The 20451-nt window shown below is 40.8% G+C and overlaps 1 long non-coding RNA gene across 1 annotated transcript; it reads left to right on the forward strand.

Moving 5' to 3' along the window:
- The first annotated feature begins 9725 nt into the window (after positions 1 to 9725).
- Positions 9726 to 14446, forward strand: LOC126481373 (uncharacterized). Its single transcript, XR_007587549.1, has 2 exons — positions 9726 to 12952; positions 13142 to 14446. It is a non-coding gene; the product is annotated as an uncharacterized LOC126481373 (long non-coding RNA).
- Positions 14447 to 20451: the final 6005 nt, after the last annotated feature.

Consider the following 20451-nt stretch of genomic DNA (forward strand, 5'->3'; position numbering starts at 1 on the left):
TTTAACCTCATAATTCAGGAACCACGATCGAATTGCCTTTGAAGCATCATATGTTATCTGTTACTTGTTAACCGATCCAGAATATATTGTAGAGTAAAATGTCAACAATAAAGTGCATGTGGAATGGAAGTTCACTGTCCTTCAAACGTTTTGCGTCTGCGACTACAGCTCGCTCATTCCCTCCAGTACCAATGGATGAACTAGTATTCTTTTGTTATAAATAAATTTTTGTCATTCTTTCGAATAAGGCTATCATCAAAATCGCTTCTCTATACGCTGAACCACACTGCACAGTTCTCAAAGCAAGCAATTCGACATCAGAGTTATTCACTGCTTTAACTTTAGGTTATACGGTCAAAATAATTATGTACGTCTTACTGGCAATGCACAGTTTTCGTTGTATGTAGCAGATAACAGGGAAAAGGGTAAGAGACTCTTTAAATTTCATTCCGTTGTACAATCTTGTAGCGCTGATTGATTTAACCTATTCTGGCAAAGGCTGTCGTATGGACTAACGTTGGATAACAGAGCTTGCATGTTTGTGTGTTCTGCCAACACTAAATGAACTTTATAAAATACGATCGAAATGAATGGCAGCTAAGTCTATAAAATACGCGGGTTATAAGAAAATTAAAGATATTGTTCATTCCTTCAGGGATCGACAATGATAATATGTCACGCAGCTGCGTACGTCTGTTCTAGCAACGTCATAATGCACATTTATTGATGATGTGCTCTGTTGTCACACCATTAAACTATTCGACTACAGCCGGCCAGAGTGGCCGAGCGGTTCTAGGCGCTTCAGTCTGGAACCGCGCGACCACTACGGTCGCTGGTTCGAATCCTGCCTCGGGCATGGATGTGTATGATGTCCTTAGGTTAGTTAGGTTTAAGTAGTTCTAAGTTCTAGGGGACTAATGACCTCAGAAGTTACGTTCCATAGTGCTCAGTACCATTTCAACCATTTATTCGACTACAATGGGATTGTTTTCGAAGACATTTTCGTGTATGAGGACGCATGTTTCTCCTAAAAACTGCCATTCCTTTTGATAGGTAATATATTGTAGTTATCTTCCCCACTGTACTCCACGATTTTATGCATAAGCTGGCTTCAGTTCCTGTGCCAAAGTGTTTCATACCCACGCAGTTACCCTTCTGCTGCGTCGTTGGGAATGGCTTTGGTTTCCTCTGTGGCACACCCAGATTATAGTATGTCGGATGTACAGACATCACAGCGGCTTCATACCCTTGGTGCACGTGCCTGGTGTCAACTCAAATGAAAAGTTAGTAGGGAAAGCCATTTTCCGAAGTTACTTCGAGTGGTGGAGATGTCGATGACGCTGCTGTCTGAAAATCCCCAACAGAGTAACGCGACCGATGTTGTCCAAACATTCTTATCGCTTATATATGAATAAACAGATTTTTGACTCCTCCACCTCTACCCCGAACCGTTCTTGTACGTGTAGCCTACTTGAAACTCAGTTTTACTTTGGAATACTCACTCGCACAGGTTTGTTCGGTCGGCGTTACTTTGTTCCGATCCTAAGAATTATGCTTTTGAAGGCCGAGAGATAATCCTAAACTAAGCCCAACGGCACAGTGGGCCATAACACAAAGATTAACACGACATGTGGGAGCGCCTATCTAATCTGATTTCAGCTTACTGAAGGACTAGGGCAAATGACCTAGAAGTGACGATTCTTTACCATAAATGGCACATCCCAGGCCATTACAACATGTTTTTTTGAACACAAACTTGTTCATCAATGAACAACATCAATAGCCTGAACAATAAACGGACACCGCTGCTATCTCAGTCATATACAAAATCAGTGCCAGAAATAGTAATCTCGCTAACCACTCTTGGAAAGCACACCTATTTGAATTGCTAGAGGTAATCACCTAATAATCGTCTGCTTTCATTATTCCCCCATTATGAGCATAGATTGTATAAAGGAGGTCCTCATATTCTTCGATTTGTCACTGTTTTAAGTATCATTAATGAAGATTAGGGGTTTTAAGATACTGGATTTGCAATCAATAGGATCAGGTCACCATCTTCCCCCTCCAACCCAATTAATTTATTCTCCAGATTCTCTACTCAAATTTTCAGAGAAATAAAACCGGCACCGTCGCCACTGTACCACAAAATCCCTATGTCTAATGACGTGACTCTTGTAATCTTCTCGGAGACAGCTTCCTCCAATAATGAAGGCAACTGAAATACGATGCGAAATTCGGTTTCCAGAAACACTGTACATCATTTGTTTAACACCTCGCCTCTGCTTCATGGGATGTGCGTGCTTCTTCATATGTTGGCAGAAAAAGTGCTTCTCAGTTCTGTGCACCATTACACTGCTCATCACAGTCTCGCCCACAAAACTAATACACACTACATCCGAAATAGTCAGTGCTACAAACGGTAATCGAATTTCATCGTGTCCGGCCATGTTGCCTTTGCACTTTATACGCACAATGTTTCGAAGAGTAACCTACATTTGCATATACAAAGTACTATGTCACCCGGTTACAGTCAGATACATTCACCTGTTTCCGGTCATTTGTCCGGTATATGTGGAAGGAAGGAGATGCACTGATGTATTATTTCACTATAGTTGAAACCTTCGTGGCATACGAACATTTCCGTATCGTTTCGCACTTTGTAAGCGAAAAAATGAAGGAATGTCCAACTTTTCCTTTCATCTTCTGCTTCACCTGCACTAGTCCAGTCTCTATTTATCTCGCTAGGCGCACGGCGGGAAATAAGGATTAGGTCCAACGACGGTTTTGCGGGAGCAGTTATCAATAAGAGAGTCTAACATGTGTCTAAGGTACTTCATTCCTGGAGGAATAAAGTTTTTGCTGTTTTCATCCAATGTATCTCAGTCCGAAGATTGTCTCTGGAACAGTTAATTTGGTATAGATGTTTCAGCTTAAATGGTTGCAGATGTATTCGTATTAGATGCTTGTAATTAATGTCACCGAAAATCACTGTTTCTAAAATGAGACAAAAACTTCTATTTATAGGAGATTCGTTTCCGACTTGCTGATGATTTCCATGGAATCTTCGTGTAACATGATTACAGTGCCGAGTATCAGAAAATGATAAAGTGTCGGCATGTAACTAATTTTTTAGCTACAACTTTGTTATTATTATCAGAAGCAACTACGTCAAACCATTTATATGCATAACCCCACGCAAAAAATATATGTGTATTAATAATTATAACACTATTTTGTTTAATTTGTTCTACTGACTTCGATAATTGAAATAGAGTCGATTGTCCAGAACTTGTACCACCAGCTGAAGAATCAGTATTACTAGTACCTTGACGTAATTGTTGAGCAGACCGTGGTAGTTCTTCTATATCCATTTCCGTAGATGCAAAAGTACTCGGAATTTGCAATCCTTGATCTTGTAATTGGTTGTCTATTAAATTAGGTTGTTTATCAGATCTTGAAGAAGGTTCTGATGTAGGCTCGCTGTCTTGTTTACGACGTCTCGCTTCAAATTGAGTCTCACCAAATAATTCAGTTAAAAGAAGATCTTCTGAAGCATAAAAAAAAATCTCTATCTTCAGTAGTTAACTCTAAAGACTCATCTAAAATATCTCTCTTACGTTTTGCGGCCCGTTTACTATTAATCTATCGTATTGCTGACCAAGGTAATTCTTTCTGTTCACCACGAGCGGTATACTTTTTAAATTTCCCACAGTTTGACTCCATAACCCATCGTTGTTGTTGTTGTTGTTGTGGTCTTCAGTCCTGAAACTGGTTTGATGCAGCTCTCCATGCTACTCTGTCCTCTGCAAGCTTCTTCATCTCCCAGTACCTACTGCAACCTACATCCTTCTGAATCTGCTTAGTGTATTCATCTCTTGGTCACCCTCTACGATTTTTACCCTCCACGCTGCCCTCCAATGCTAAATTTGTGATCCCTTGATGCCTCAGAACATGTCCTATCAACCGGTCCCTTCTTCTTGTCAATTTGTGCCACAAACTCCTCTTCTCCCCAATTCTACTCAATACCTCCTCATTGGTTGTGTGATCTACTTATCTAATCTTCAGCATTCTTCTGTAAAAACCACATTTCGAAAGCTTCTATCCTCTTCTTGTCCAAACTATTTATCGTCCATGTTTCACTTCCATACATGCCTACACTGCATACAAATACTTGCAGAAACGACTTCCCGACACTTAAATCTATACTCGATGTTAACAAATTTCTCTTCTTCAGAAACGCTTTCCTTGCCATTGCCAGTCTACATTTTATATCCTCTCTCCTTCGACCATCGTCAGTTACTTTGCTCCCCAAATAGCAAAACTCCTTTGTTACTTTAAGTGTCTCATTTCCTAATCTAATTCCCTCAGCATCGCCCGACTTAATTCGACTACATTCCATTATCCTCGTTTTGCTTTTGTTGATGTTCATCTTATATCCTCCTTTCAAGACACTGTCCATTCCGTTCAACCGCTCTTCCATGTCCTTTGCTGTCTCTAACAGAATTACAATGTCATCGGTGAACCTCAACGTTCTTATTCCTTCGCCATGGAGTTTAATACCTACTCCGAATTTTTCTTTTGTTTCCTTCACTGCTTGCTCAATATACACATTGAACGCATCGGGGAGAAACTACAACCCTGTCTCACTCCCTTCCCAACCACTGCTTCCATTTCATGTCCCTCAAGAGTTAACCCATCGTTAACTAAGTAAAACTAACCAGAAGATCCAATGACTCCGCTTATATACCTGTTCGTGGCCTCACTTGCAATGCAAATGAAGAAATTTCCATAACTGATTACTTGCCAACGACGCCCAGCCGCACACATAAAGTTATTTATGCGCTGTATGTAAGAGAGATCAGCATTTGTACGTTCTATTTGCACCATGATGAGACAGAGAAACTACTGTGATTGGGCAAGAATGAGGACGTAGTCCATCGCATCATTGCCCTGGAACCAAAAGAGGAAAAGGAGAGAGATTACGAAGCCGATTAACAGCCATGATCAGCATAGTACCTGTACCATGATGAAGAAATTAGTTGGAGACAGGAGGAGCTGAAAAACTTGATGAAAACAGTCAAGATACTTGTAACTCAAAGGGAAAAAATAAATGAAGAAGACCACAACTGCTCTCGGTGAGTATCAGCGGATGACGCAGCGCAACTAGCGGCGTTCCACTTTGGGCAGTGTAAGAAGACGCTCGGTCGGTTTCGAGTTGCGCTTTCACGCAGGAAACGCCTGGCGTGGCAATCACGCCTCCGGCGCCTTGCTGCGGAGGGTGAGTAATGCGCGGGGACGGCTAATGGCTGGCGGCAAAAACGCCCGTGGGCCGGCGTTGGCGTCTGGCACGGTGCCCCGGCCGGCGGCGAAAGACGCCGCAGGAACGCGGCGAGTTGTGCCCGTCTGCCGGGCTGGCGGCGGCGGTCGCTTTGTCCGCTCGCTCGGCCGTTGTGCAAGCGAAAATCTGGGGCCGCGTTATTTCGAGAACAATCAGTGCCTGCGCACGGAGGAATACCAATTCACGTCTGCAGCATAGCGAATTATATTCTTTTATCGCACAATGAAGCCTTTCACGACCGATTGTGGTAGCTACTGTTGAATCTTCCGTATTGCTTGGCAGTCGTCCACAACTTTTTTATTCGTAGATCTTTGTCTACCTACAGCAGTGGTTCCCCGCCTCTCTTAGACCATTACCCTTGAGTGCAATCAGACATTAAGTAGTAACCATCACCCCCCCCCCCCCCCCAACCACCACATTATCATCAAATTTATTAACTAAACTGTGGGATGAAAGATCAATTATTCAAAAACAGTCTTAATCGCATTTATTATTATTATACCGCCAACCGGTTTCAACCCGACGTAGGGGTCATATTCTGGGCGTTTACACCATTGGTCGACCGCTGGTGGTGTCACTCCTGTTTCGATAGTTTCCTGCCGTTATGTAGACAGCAGTGACACCACCAGTAGTCGACCAATGGTGTAAACCCCCAGATATAATAATAATAAATGCGATTAAGACTGTTTTTGAATAACTGATTAATCATACTAATCGCTGCTTCATCTCCACAACCATGTTGTCCAAAAAAATTTATGATGAAAGACTTTTCTTGGATCTCTATAATCTTTAAATTGATGAAAGATTAATGATACTTATTTTGTATGTGTGTGTGAGAAGAGGGGAGGGGAGGGAGGAGGGGCTGTTAGAACGAATGACGTAGGAGTTCGTGGTGCATCGTAAGTGCTGCCCACAACAACAGACAAGAAAGCTAGCTACCCACACTGAGGGTAGACACTGCTCACAAAACGTGCTCTCCCTGTGTTTCTCCTCTCCACCACGGCACTTGCTTGACCTGCACACGACAACCCCTTTTAAAGTCGACCAGGTTCAACTGTGTGCATTGTACTTACTGGTTCGTAAGTCACTTCGGTGCTGCACTCCTTACTTCCGAGTGGCAGAAATTGAAAGACTTCAGGCAGTTAATGGTTTGTGTCTGATTACGGCCATTAACAGTATATCTACATCTACATCCACACTCCGCAAGCCACCTGACGGTGTGTGGCGGAGGGTACTTTGAGTACCTCTATCGGTTCTCCCTTCTATTCCAGTCTCGTATTGTTCGTGGTAAGAAAGATTGTCGGTATGCCTCTGCGTGGGCTCTTCGCGAGATATACGCAGGACGGAGCAATATACTGCTTGACTTCTCGGTATGAAATGAAATGTCGTGTGGCTAGGGCCTCCCGTCGGGTAGACCGTTCGCCTGGTGCAGGTCTTTCGATTTGACGCCACTTCGGCGACCTGCTCGTCGATGGGGATGAAATGATGATGACTAGGACCACACAACACCCAGTCCCTGAGTGGAGAAAATCTCCGACCCAGCCGGGAATCGAACCCGGGCCCTTGGGATTGACAGTCTGTCACGCTGACCACTCAGCTACCGTGAAGGTATGTTCTTGAAACTTCAACAAAAGCCCGTACCGAGCTATTGAGCGTCACTCTTCCAGAGTCTTCCACTGGAGTTTCTCTATCATCTCCGTAACGCTTTCCCGATTACTAAATAATCCAGTACAGAAGCGCGCTGCTCTCCGCTGGATCTTCTCTATCTCTTCTATCAACCCTACCTGGTATGGATCCCACACTGGTGAGCAGTATTCAAGCAGTGGGCGAACAAGTGTACTGTAACCTACTTCCTTTGTTTTTGGATTTCATTTACTTAGGATTCTTCCAATGAATCTCAATCTGGAATCTGCTTTACCGACGATTAATTTTATATGGTCATTCCATTTTAAATCACTCCTAATGCCTACTCCCAGATAATTTATGGAATTAACTGCTTCCAGTTGCTGGCCTGCTATATTGTAGCTAAATTATGAAGTATCTTTCTTTCTATGTATTCGCAGCTCATTACACTTATCTACACTGAAATTAAAACAATTACAATAATAATAATACTGTGTACAGCACTATAGTACCCCTTGTGTAGTTACTCCTGTGTCGTGCTGTCGGTTAATTCATTTATCTGTTCCTAGCGACTAATGAAGCAATTTCTGGACTACCGTAGGTACTACCTTCAAGTTAGAGAATACATTTTCTTGACATATCTAACTCTCGTTGCATATATGTTATCATCAGCGACGTACGGGACAAAGCACAGCATGTGTGCAGTGAGTGGACTATGTGAGGAACCTGTAACCTTCATCGCATTAATGCTACTAATTGGAAGTAATTACTGATAATTTATGTAATCAGTATTAGCGTGTTACAATATTTCGATAAGAGGAGTGATCTTTCAGAAATAATTTAGTTTAGTGAGTGAAACAAAATCGAATCGTTTGGTTTTTACCCCTAAGAACATTTAATTTTACCCCTCTGGGGATAATTACCCCCAGGGTAGGAACACTGGTCTACAGCTGCTTTGGACATCTACAGTGGTGCTCCTGGTTCATTGTGTTTTGCCGACTGATGGATCTGGCATCCGAGAGAGATGTAAATATTCTGAAATGAAGGCGTGTTCACCACTCCCTGTCAAAGATAGAATCATCATTTTCCTGACATTTTTCGCGCTTCTTCGCGGGATTGCAAGGTTAATCTTGATTTGTCAGTTTCAGTGATTTAGTGTTACACGACTGTTTTTCGGAACGGCCGCCAACATATCCAAATTCACAATGTTCAGTTTGAGATCCACCATCGAACTGTGTAATTAATTGATCTTAAATATACGAATGGTCATTACTCGCAGTTGGATAAAAATGGACATGCTATTGCGAAGTAAGGAAATGCGTTGGAAGCAAACTGGACGACACAGCCAGTGAGCCGAACGCTGTGACAACCGGACACGCGGTTTCACTTCTTAGGAGAAGAGCCCACGCCGTGTGGCGGCCACACAATGGCTAGATGTTGCCACCGTATGGTCTTATGAAATGTTATTGGGAATTAAACATTTTTATCACAATTGTTAATAAAGAAACCAAATGATTGTCAATCCTAGTTCTTTCATAAAAACATAACCTCAGTAGAGTGGACAGATGCTTTACCTTTCGCCACCCCTTCCCCTTCCTATTCCATTCCCCCTCCCTCTCCAGAGCGGAAACCATGTACTTCACCTGTTTGTCTCTAATGTTATTCAAGTGAAAGTGTGTGAAATATTTCGATCTGCGAAATGGTAACGAATCATGTGCCTGAGTTGCGACACGAGTACCAGCCCGCTATTCACCTAGTCGTATGTGGAAAACCGCCGAAAAGCCACATCCAGTCTGTTCAGCACAGCGGGCCTTGCTATTAACCGTCCGAACGCTAGCAGAGGCGTGACAATGTGAACAGCTAGCTGGGAGGGTCTGGTCAAAGATAAAATGGCAACTTGGAGAACGTTTTTACAGAAAAAAACAAGCCATGAGATTGAATAATCTGTGGACAGCAGCTCTGCAGAATCGGGAAAAAATTGCATCTTTGGCGAACAGCAGTTCATTAAAGGATATCTTCTCAATACCATGAATTGCAACTAGAAATATTTATTTGCCAAAATAGATTTTCGGGTTTATAATCCATTACCAGTGGCATATTACAAATTCCTGTCACAGTGACATATTTTGGAAAATAAACGTTTCTACTACAGCTAATGGTGCATAGATATTGTCCTTTAATAAATATCTGAAGCCTGTGGAGCACCAAGCATTCAAGATTTTTAAACGAAAGATCGATAGTTTTATCGGTGACACACGTTAACTTTGCCGACCCCACTTTATTCACAGTTTAACCTATGAATTATTTCCTACGAAAATTAAAATAGAAAAGTGTATTTCGCTGATATCGCAAACTGTCTATGTTTTGAAGGTGGGAATCGTGCATCTAAAATCAGCAGTGGAAGTAGTTTTGACATGAGTAAATATATGGTGATCCCGTAAGTAGAGGTAAAAACCTGTCAAACGGCGAGTGTGTTTGAAGCAACGGTTACGAAACATGACTTGTATTCTACAGTAGCATCAGTCAGAACCTCGTAAATGCTCCCTGAGTTGGATTTTCTATCATTTCGTGAAAGATTTTTTAATGTAAAAAGTTTTAGATGGTGTTGAGCCACAGTCATGCAATACATCTTAAAAGAGTAAATCGCCATTTGACTTTGTATTATTATATCTATCTTTTGTACTATCCAGATTTCGGCTTTTATCCTTTATCAAGTACATTGCTAAAAGCTGGAACATGCAAATAGACACACATCAAAAAAGGTTGGAAATTTTAAAAAATATCACAAATATAAGCTTACAAGTGTGATAATGTTTACTATGTCTTCTAGAGCCCACATTCTTTGACGGGTTACTTCTTAAAGACATGTGTTAGCCTTATTTACCTGCTTTGACTACCTTAACAGGTAAGACTTAATAATGGTTTAACAAGTAAGTGACTACCTCGTGCATTTAATATCTTTTTTTAATTTTCAGAACTGCTGCTATGTGTATCGCTATTTGCATGTTCCAGCTTTTAGCACTGTTTTGATAATGACATGAAAGCTGAAATCTGGAAAGTACGAAAGATAGATTTAATAAAACACAGTTAAATGGTGGTTTACTCTTTTAAAAATATTTATTATCTCTCTCTCCCTCTCTCTCTCTCTCTCCCACCCATTCCCCCCCCTACCCCGCAACATTTTGTTCAGTCTTCTTATGACACAACTTCCTCTGAGGCGATCGGACATGGTTTACACACTTCGTACGAAACATGACTGAGCTACCTCAAACGACATCGTGTCTGTTTTCTTTAGAATTTTAAAATCATCAGTTTTCAGTTCAAGTGAAAACGTTGCTTTTGAGGGAAAACAGTTGATATCATTTACTTCGATTACTAAGCTCGTAAATAACCCACTTCCTGATAATGATTAGATGCAGCCATTCTCACGTTAGCCGTTAACTTCAGTCCCTTTCACACTGAACTTAGCCATTGTTGTATTGGTTTCCAATAGTGAAGTATCGAACTAAAACAGGAGCCTTAATAATTGTTCAGATAATGTCACAGCTAGTCAACGGATGCTACTGACTAAATTGACGATACTGGTTTGTCCACTGATTGCATGCGTAATTACGCTCCCCCTCCACGAATAAATCAATTAATCAGTCACTGTTACTCTGCTATTCGAGGGATAGCTTCTAAACTCATATTACACCAACAGCTGAAAATTGAACGTAGTCTTTGGAGTCACTCGACTGCATACGACCATTCCACGCCAAACCTGAACAACCACTACCATCGTTTCACGTAGACGTGCGTAATCGGCGTTACCTATGGATGTCCCCTCCAGGAAAAGGAGCATTCAGTTACAAATGTTTCATAGAACCAAAGGTCCTAAGAACGACTGCGTGTGTCATACCACTATTGGCAGTTGTACCCTCTACAACGTCAGGGGAATGCTGTGCTGATTCCTTAGACAGCGCATGACTGATGGTTTCACACTTTAGTCGAACAAAGCTAGATTATCAGTCTAATGAACACACCGGGTACCGGTTTGACATATGTAGATGAATGTATTTATATAGCAACCGAGCTCTCAAAATCGAGGAATTTAATGCGGCATTTCAACGTTCTGTGTTCAAACGAAAGAACAGAGACTCCTTATGGTTGAAAAATTGTATGACGATCGTCGGCACAGTTTACAAAATTGTTATATATATACACAGGTAAAGCATTTCTGAAAGTAATGCTTCTTTCAAAATCGCAAAGTAGGTTACGACAATAGAAATAGTATGCAGTAACTAGGGGATAGTCTGAAATGGAGGATACTTAACAGAGCAGATGGAAATAAACCTCCAGGAATCCGTCTGCTTTAGTTTGCCACACCGTGAGTTGTAAGCTCCAATACATTCTCCACTACATCCAGTCATTGTAAGCATCTGGCTACACTGATCTTTTGAAATACCTAAAATGGGTCTTACGTAAACTACGTGAAGATAAAACATCAAATACGTTGCATGACACACGAAAAAGAACATGAGTTATGCTGTCTAAGTTATCTTTCGAAGAATCCAGCAATGAAAGAGTATCGAGCAAAATAAGTAGTGACTTGCGAAGCATTAGCAATTAGATATATAAACACGAAATATCTGTCTCTAGAGATAACTTGAGCTGTTTTTACATTGTAGGCATTCTCTGTTATTTCCTTCTCAAGCTTTTTCTTTGAAGGAACACTTTTAAAATCCTGGTACTTTCATGGAACACCTTCTCTACTTTTGACATTAATAAAATTTTATCAAGTGAAAATATATTGTTTTGTTCATTCAGTCCCTCAATTTAAAATCGTGCCTAATAACACAGAAATCATAACAAAATTAAAAAGAATGAACAACTATACCGTCAAAATGTTGGCTAAACTGCCATGTAATCAACAGTTTTTCACGGAGCACTTATTCCCTTCTCTTGGAAATTTTTACATATTTTCAGAAGGAACTAAGATCTTGTTAGCATTAGCCGGTAAGTCTGAAACTCTACAACGCCGTCTATCTTTTACATCAACGGGTATTCAGTAGTGGAAATTCTATGCCAATTTGTGATGTACATTACATTTAGCTTGATTCTTATTGACAGCATGTGTTTGTACTGAAATATTATTTACACCTTTATTATGTCACATTTCATAAGAAATGTCTTAAAGACTGTTTTCTATAACTTGTGGTTAACTGGTTCGTTAAAGATGTCCGTTACGATTCTGTGTTAGTCAAAAATAGTGTTCGGTTCGGATAAGGAGACCATAAATAAGAGTTTGTTAATGTTTGTAGCGCCACTTGCTTCAACGATGTCATACACCGAGACAAATTATTATGATCCAGACGCACTTTATACCGAAAACAAACAGGAATTACATTTAATCATAAATAATTGTTAGCCATGCTTACTGTTGTCAGCTTTAGTCGCCACATACATAAAATATTAGAGCTTGCGTCCAGATAATTGGATTTATTTTGGTGTGGTTTGGCATGGAGAGCTCAACGCAGCGTTCATTAGCGAACTGAATTTATTGCCTTCTGGTTAACGGCAATACCTGTCATCAGATTCTGACAATACCGCATATACATTTCTTTCTGTGTACTAAGGATGACTCCAAACATGCTGTGTCCGATAAGATCTGACCTAGTACCATGCAAGGCAGGTTCTCTTTGTTCCATAAACTCTTAACGCGAATATTTGAAGCATTCATCAGTTTCCCGATTGTCGTGTAACTATGCGAGGCACGATTCCTAACACGAATCGTTCGGTTCAAAACAAATTTCTAAGCCATTTCGCCCCTCATCAGAAATTTACTTCATGTAACTTGTGCCCCATGACTTTATTCTGGCGAAAATGAAAGGAAAAATAGAATTCATTGGTAATGAGATATGTATATAAACAATAAACCGTTAGCCGGCCGGGGTGGTCGAGCGGTTCTAGGCGCTATAGTCTGGAACCGCGCGACCACTACGGTCGCAGGTTGGAATCCTGTCTCGGGCATGAATGTGTGTGATGTCCTTAGGTTAATTAGGTAAGTTAAGTCCCATAGCGCTTAGAGCCAATGTACCGTTAAGCGATAGGAGAACAACAATAAACCGTTAGCCGGCCGGGGTGGCCGAGCGGTTCTAGGCGCTATAGTCTGGAACCGCGTGACGACTACGGTCGCAGGTTCGAATCCTGCCTCGGGCATGGATGTGTGTGATGTCCTTAGGTTAGTTAGGTAAGTTAAGTCCCATAGTGCTCAGAGCCAATTAACCGTTAAGCAACCGGTTTATATTTTTCTTGAAGTATACATCACGGAATATCTTTGGGCATTGCCAGGGTGTTTAATTTCTAATCCAGCTACTCAAATAACGTTTTCCGTTGTTTATGTGATTCTTACCACACTTTTGTCTTTTCCGAACTTTCTTCTCGTCTTAATGATCTTGCTTTCGGCAGTGAATTAAACACTTCCTTACTAAAAAAAATTCATCAATGTGTCCTGTCAGAAAACTCAGAATGAATTAACCTGTATACCTACCTTATGCCAGAAGTTCGACGTAAAAATCGAAACTAGTTGTGATCGTACAAAGCAGGAACAATCTCAACTCGTTCCGGTGATTCTCTCTAATGTTATAAATTTAAATCGCTGTTGTCAATCGTTTCATACAAAACTTAGTGATGTGTACATTTCCTTTTTATATTTACCTGGTCTGAAAGCGTAAATTGTTTGTATACTGTTACATCCATTCTCTGGTATTAATTATCTCTCTACACTCAACTTACACTATGTATTCCAGTCAGTGTACATACACTGTATATAACGCAGCATAGAGTGTACCTTGAATGTTCTTTATTATAAAGCGCTTACGCGCATCTCGTTGGGTATATGCTCCGATCGTACTGCAGCACGTACTTACGTTAACTGATAATAAGATGATATCTTTTAAGCTAGGCACCACTCATTTCAATGGAGTATCTGATTTATTAACTCCACTAAACCCCACTGCTATTTTATAGAGACGTAAGATTTCAAATTAATTGTAAGCTATCGGCTTTTCTTACGACAAAAATACAGAAAGTAACGTTGATGCAGAGAAGCAAATGTTGTTTTGCTCTAAAATTATGTGTAAATCCTTAGGAAAATCTTATAGAACCTTTTTTATTCCCTGGTCATTACATGCTTCTGATACTTTGAAATAGTCTTTTGTTTTACATGCTACGTGTACTACTAGTACGTCATTACTCGATTATCATTTCTAATTTTCATTCTTCACATACTGCTCGTTTTTATCGTCTTTCAATAATTCTCAAATCGAAGCGAGTGCCTCCCCTAGTTGCCAACTGTGAAGAGAGCTCTGATGGTTTTGCGAGAAACATGTGTATTCATTGACTACGGATTTTAGTATCATGAATTGTTTTCACTGTATATTGAATTGTAAAATGGTAATATTTAAACTGTGGCTTTTGTAATAAAACTGTTTAAAAATTTTACGTGTGAGTATTCTGTCTCCTAAGACAAAAATTTGCACAACACGATTTTCTTTCTAGCATACCCTACAGATCAGAAACGGTATCAAGCTGGAGGGACGACAGTGTTGCAATGACTAGGACCAGAAGTGACACAACATTAGCGTCAGTATAATCAATTTCTGTGCACTTAGCACAGAAAACTGTGGGTGAAATTTGAATAAAATCCTGTTGGACATTAATCCGCGAGGTTTCTAAACCAAAACTCACTATTAACAGAGATGTTTCAACAGTCGCTGCAGCGGTTTCCATCAGGCGGAACGAACTGCTGGTTTCTATGGATGATCTTCCCTAGACACCGACCTATTTGAGTTGTCGTGTGAGAGCCGATCTCACTACCTCGTAACAGATACCTGTATAGACGGCCAGTGGAAAAATGGTCGATACGTCAGTTTTAAAAGTTGTTTTATAGTATCGACATTACGTGGCCAAAAACACAAAAGGATTTTATTCCAGCTGACGCTATGCACTTGCATACTTGAGATATTGTTGGATCGTACTCGTATATGTAAATAGTAACATTATCATATTTATATGTTACACTTCATTAACTCAATGACATCGTATTTACATACCTTACCGACTGCTGCGAAATCGGGTTTGATATCTATCAGCTAGTTTTACATACCAGCTAGTATGATTGTTGGGTATGTTAGACCTCAAAACAGTCTGTCAAATATAGAACAACACAATACTACTTACAATGGCATGCAGTTTCAGTTCTTTTTCTACTTTAGTAGCACAAACCCTACGGGCACCGATTTCTCTCAGTTGGAAGAACGTACTCAGGGAAATGAGCTGCCAGAGGCGATACCCACTGATGTTCTCCTCCGATCAGAGCAACGTTGTCCCTGAAGTTGGTGCAGCAGGTGTTTCTCTTTCCATTGAGCTTGTGATACATAATGAAGGAGCTCAAATACACCAATAGAAATGTTGAAAGAAGTATCTTTCTATATCGCTCCACAGTTCAACGCATGTCTGGAAAGAGAGCTTTCTTCCGGTCTTGAAAGTGTAACTCACCAATTCCATTATGGTATTCGATTACACCTTAAACTATTGCTTGAGGTTCTTCAAATTCTGAATCACTGAAAAACAAATCATTTGCTTCATTAGCACTTTTAAGAACACTATCAACAAGTTTTTGTAAACACTCATCATCGTCACTAAGAGCTAGCCTCTCTGCCATGTTGGTTGTTTACTATAATCTGCTGCCACGTGACACACAGTGCATTGCGATTCTTTTCAGAACACAACTAAGAGCCGTCTATTAGCTACAAACTGAACTCCATGCATTCAGAGAGCGAAGCGCTCATTAGCGAACTGATTACATCATACGATTTGCATGGCATTACAACTTCATGCGACTACAGCTTGTCATTTGATGCGTTTTGGTTAATATCGTGATTGATTTAAAAACGTAATTAGCGTAATTAACATTAGCAAATGTCCTGTCTTTTGACAGAAAATCGTTCACAGTGTCGTTCCTTCACTAGCTTTCTAATTAGTGGAATTGATACGTACCTGTATACTTGCAGCTTATATATGACGATTTATTAGCAGAGACATAAAATATCCAAAAATGACTTAAATGCGAAAGTACCTCTCTCCGTATATTTTCAGTAAGAGTTACATGTTACCGACTGTAGCACTGGGTGACACAGCGGGATCATTTCCACAAGCCAACAAAACTGGAAGTGATGAAGGAAAGAAATTGTATTCATAGTAATTGAATCCTTACAACTTTTCCATTTACGAAACATTGATGTCATTTATCATTTTTAATAAAATTACGTCCCCCTGCACGAATACAATGGTGAAATTCCTCATTGACCGCTGCAACATCTCAGCTGGGATATTGAAAATTGAATCCCGAATGTTCTGTTTTAACTCATCCAGGATTCTTGGTCGAGCCATGTAGACTTCGCTCTTGAAGTAACTCCACAAGACAAAATCACAAACGGATAAATCTGGCGATCTAGGGGGCAGGGAATGTCACCGAATCGTGAGATCACACGGTTGCCAAACAATTCTCGCATATATGCCATTGATTGTTGTGCATTGTGTGATGTCGATCCGTCCTGGTGAAACCAGGCTTCTAGACCGTTTGGAAAGTTGTTCAATGCAGGCGTAACGAAAGTTCGTAACATCTCTGCATAACGATCGGCATTGACAGTTATAGTGTTTTCCTGTTCATTTGCAAAAAAATATCGTCCGATAATCCTATGTGATGAAACACCACAATACTGTCTCTTTAATAGCGTGTGAAGGGCGCTCATTGACATCATTATGATTTGTGTTTGCCCAGTAACTGTAGTTCTGTTTATTCACATAACCTGTGAGATAAAAATGTGCCTCATCTAACAACCACAACTTGCTTAGAAATTCATCATCATTGTCTATTTTTGTTATCATTTGTTGAAACAATCATAATCGTACCTGGTAATCGTTGTCCTTCAGTTGCTGCACCATCTGTAGTTTTTACGGATGAAATTTTAAATCAAGATGAAGAATTTTGCGAACACTCTCTCGGGACATTCCAAGCACTGCTGCTCGCTTACGAATTGAACGTCATGGGCTCCGTAAGACAGACTGGCGCAGAACATCAATGTTCGACGGAGAACGCACACTTCTTGGTCGTCCTGCTGGTTTCTTCTTGATGTCAGATGCAGTCTCTTCAAAGTTATCAGTCCTACATTTTATCGCGTGTTTCAACGGAACGGCATCATGACGTGCTAAATTATAAAATCGTCGCAACTTCCTTTGTGCTGCTACCAAACTATCTTTGTTTTTATAAAACATTTTTATGGCTAAGCGTGCGTTTGTCCGTTCCACTGATCCATGATTATTGAGATGGTAAACTGTTTATTCGCCAACTGCCACGAATTCGCAGTGCTGCCACCTGAGCATGGCTGCCACTACACATTTCAAACATTCCCGTTATTCTATGTTATCCTGTATAACTGCCATCCAAAAACGAATCAGGAACTAAGGACAGTTTCATAAAAAATAAATCTGATATATCAAGTCAAATCCTGCACAACTAATCGGACTTATAACACACGTGCTTCTTTGCTGATGTAAGTTGTATTGGCGTCCTAATCATATTAAAGTCAATAAGTATGACGTGTGCCTACACTGTGTGCATCTGAACGTATCACGAAATAATTATGGTGACTTTCATCACGAAAATATATCTGCAGTCTGGGAGCCATCGTATTGTGTGTGGTGGAGGGTACATACTTTACCAGAGCAACTGCCGCCCCCATTCCTTGTTACTCTCTTATGATGAGCGACGAAGTGATTGTCGGCACACTTGTGTTAGTGTTGTGGTATTTAGTCCTAAGACTGATTTGATGCAGCTATCCTTGCTAGTCCAGGTTGTGCTAGCCTTTTCATCCCAAAAAATAGCTGCACACTAAACTCTTTAGAACCTGGCTACTGCATTAATCCCTTGGTCACCCCATCTCACATCACACATCCCAAGGTTTCCTTCAGTACCTGACTGACTATTCCTTCGGCCTCAGGATGTATATTTATTTGCGTCATACTTTGCACACTGGAAATCACAGAAACACCATCACTGCAATATATTAGATTTCAGTGACCAAAACTTCTCCACTGTTTCGACATTGATTTCGTGTGTTGTTCGTCTCGTATTTGCTGTCATTCTTCATTAAATGACAAGCCACCTCTATTTCATTTTCTTCCTTACAGTGTGCCGGCATATTCCTCCTCAAACTATCTAGAAATTCTTTCGGATATACATGCCCTCCCTCTTCTAAATTCTTGGCTGTTGAGCTTCGCTTTCACATATTGTTATTCGAAAAACTCACGACAAACTCTCTTAAGCCTTCTTGTAACTGCTGATTAATTTTACTTGTTTTCTGCTCCACTACTGTAGGTTGTTTCTGCATACCCTCTACCTTGCTCCTGGTTTCTCTATAAATTTCAGTTACCTCTCCCGCACTCTTTTCACAAGCTTTACTTGTTCACAAATCTTTGTCTGCACCTCTCATACAACATTGGCCTTCTCCTGTCAGTTGCCCATTCATTCTGTTCTCTTACACCTTCCATTATCTTGTAATCTTCTTGTCATATCGCTTTGAGTTAATTCTTCAGCAATGACTCCTTCTGACGTGGTATGGGCTGCTATTATGTTCAAGCTAGGTTGGCTAGTTCGCATTTCCTTATTTGCCTTTATTGCGCTCTTCAGTTCTTCTTCGAACTTGCTCCACCTTGCCTGCAATTCTGTTTTAAGTCGTTTTGAAAATTTTTTCTGTTTGTCTTTCTTTCAGTTCAGCTTTTCTAATTTATATTATTCTTGAATAATCAAGTCTGCTAAGATCGCTAGCCGTTCTTCTTATTACTATTACCGGTTTCGACCGAACTGCGCTATCATCATCGGATCTTAACGGTGTTTTACCAAATGAATACAACCAGGTGCGTCTGTGGTATAATTGCCTCAATTCTTATGGAGATCAAGGTCGTTTAGCATGTCGAACGGAACCTTTTTCATTGCCTCACACATTTACTTTCTAATGGAAATGTTATTACATTTATTATGTTGTGATGTTGACAGAATATAAGGTTAGTATTAATTTCACCTGATGTATCTGCCTCTACTGTAGTTTTTAGATGGACTTCTAAGCTACTTGATTCTACTGTCGTCTCCTCGTCCTGCATATTGCTGTTTTTAATGACCTGCTCAACTTTCTCATCAACAGAAGCCATCCTTATACCTTTCAGTTTTTTAATAATTCTAAACACCTTTGATGCCAGAATGCGACGTACACCACTTGATAACAACTACGCCAAAACTGTCACATCACTGTCTATAACAAGCAAGTGGTTAAGGCTTAACCGAGCTGTTATCCATGTTGCTGTACCTTGCCATGTTATCCCCGAAAATTGCACATTGGAGCTCTTTGAAATGACATACTCCTTTAACCCGATTCAGTCTGGCCAGAAAAAAAATTCAATATCAAAAGGAATTTCCCTACTGAGTCTACTCACTACTAGCCCGCATGCCAAACTGGTATAGGCATGCGTATTCAAATGCTGAGATATGTAAACAGGTAGAATAGGGCGCTGCGGTCGGCAACCCCTTTACAAGACAACAACAGTATGCAGCAGTTGTTAGATCGATTACTGCTGCTACAATGGCAGGTTATCAAGATTTAAACGAGTTTGAACATGGTGCAACAGTCGGCGAATGAGCCATGGGACACAGCATCTCTGAGGTAGCAATGAATTGTGGATTTTCCCGTATGATCGTTTCACGAGTGTACCGTGAATATCAGGAATCTGTTAAAAAATTAAATATCCGACATCGCAGCGGCTGGAATGAGATCCTGCACGAACGGGAACAACGACGACGGAAGAGAACCGTTCAACGTGACAGAAGTGGAACCCTTCCGCAAATTGCTGCAGATTTCAATGCTGGGCCATCAACAAGTGTCAGCATGCGAACCATTCAACGAAACATCATCAATATGGGGTTTCGGAGCCGAAGGCCAGTCGTGTACCATTGATGACTGCACGACACAAAGCCTTACACCTCACCTGGGCCAGTCAACACCGACAATGGACTGTTGATGAATGGAAACATGCTGCCTGGTCGGACGAATATCGTTTCAAATTGTATCGAGTAGATGGACATGTACGAGTACGGAGAAAACCTCATGAATCCATGGACCTTGTACGTCCGTTGGGGGCTGTTGAGGCTGGTGGAGGCTCTGTAATGGTGTGGGCTGGTGTGATATGGGACCACGGATACATCTAGATATGACTCTGACAGGAGTCACGTATGTAAGCAACCTGTCTGATAACCAGCATCCTTTTATGTCCATTGTGCATTCTGACGGACTTCGGAAATTCCAGCAGGACAATGCGATGCCCCACACGTCCAGAATTGCTACAGGTTGGCACCAGGAACAGTCTTCTTAGTTTAAACACTTCCGCAGCCCACC

Source organism: Schistocerca serialis, chromosome 5, assembly GCF_023864345.2.
Source record: "Schistocerca serialis cubense isolate TAMUIC-IGC-003099 chromosome 5, iqSchSeri2.2, whole genome shotgun sequence".
NCBI lineage: Eukaryota > Metazoa > Arthropoda > Insecta > Orthoptera > Acrididae > Schistocerca > Schistocerca serialis.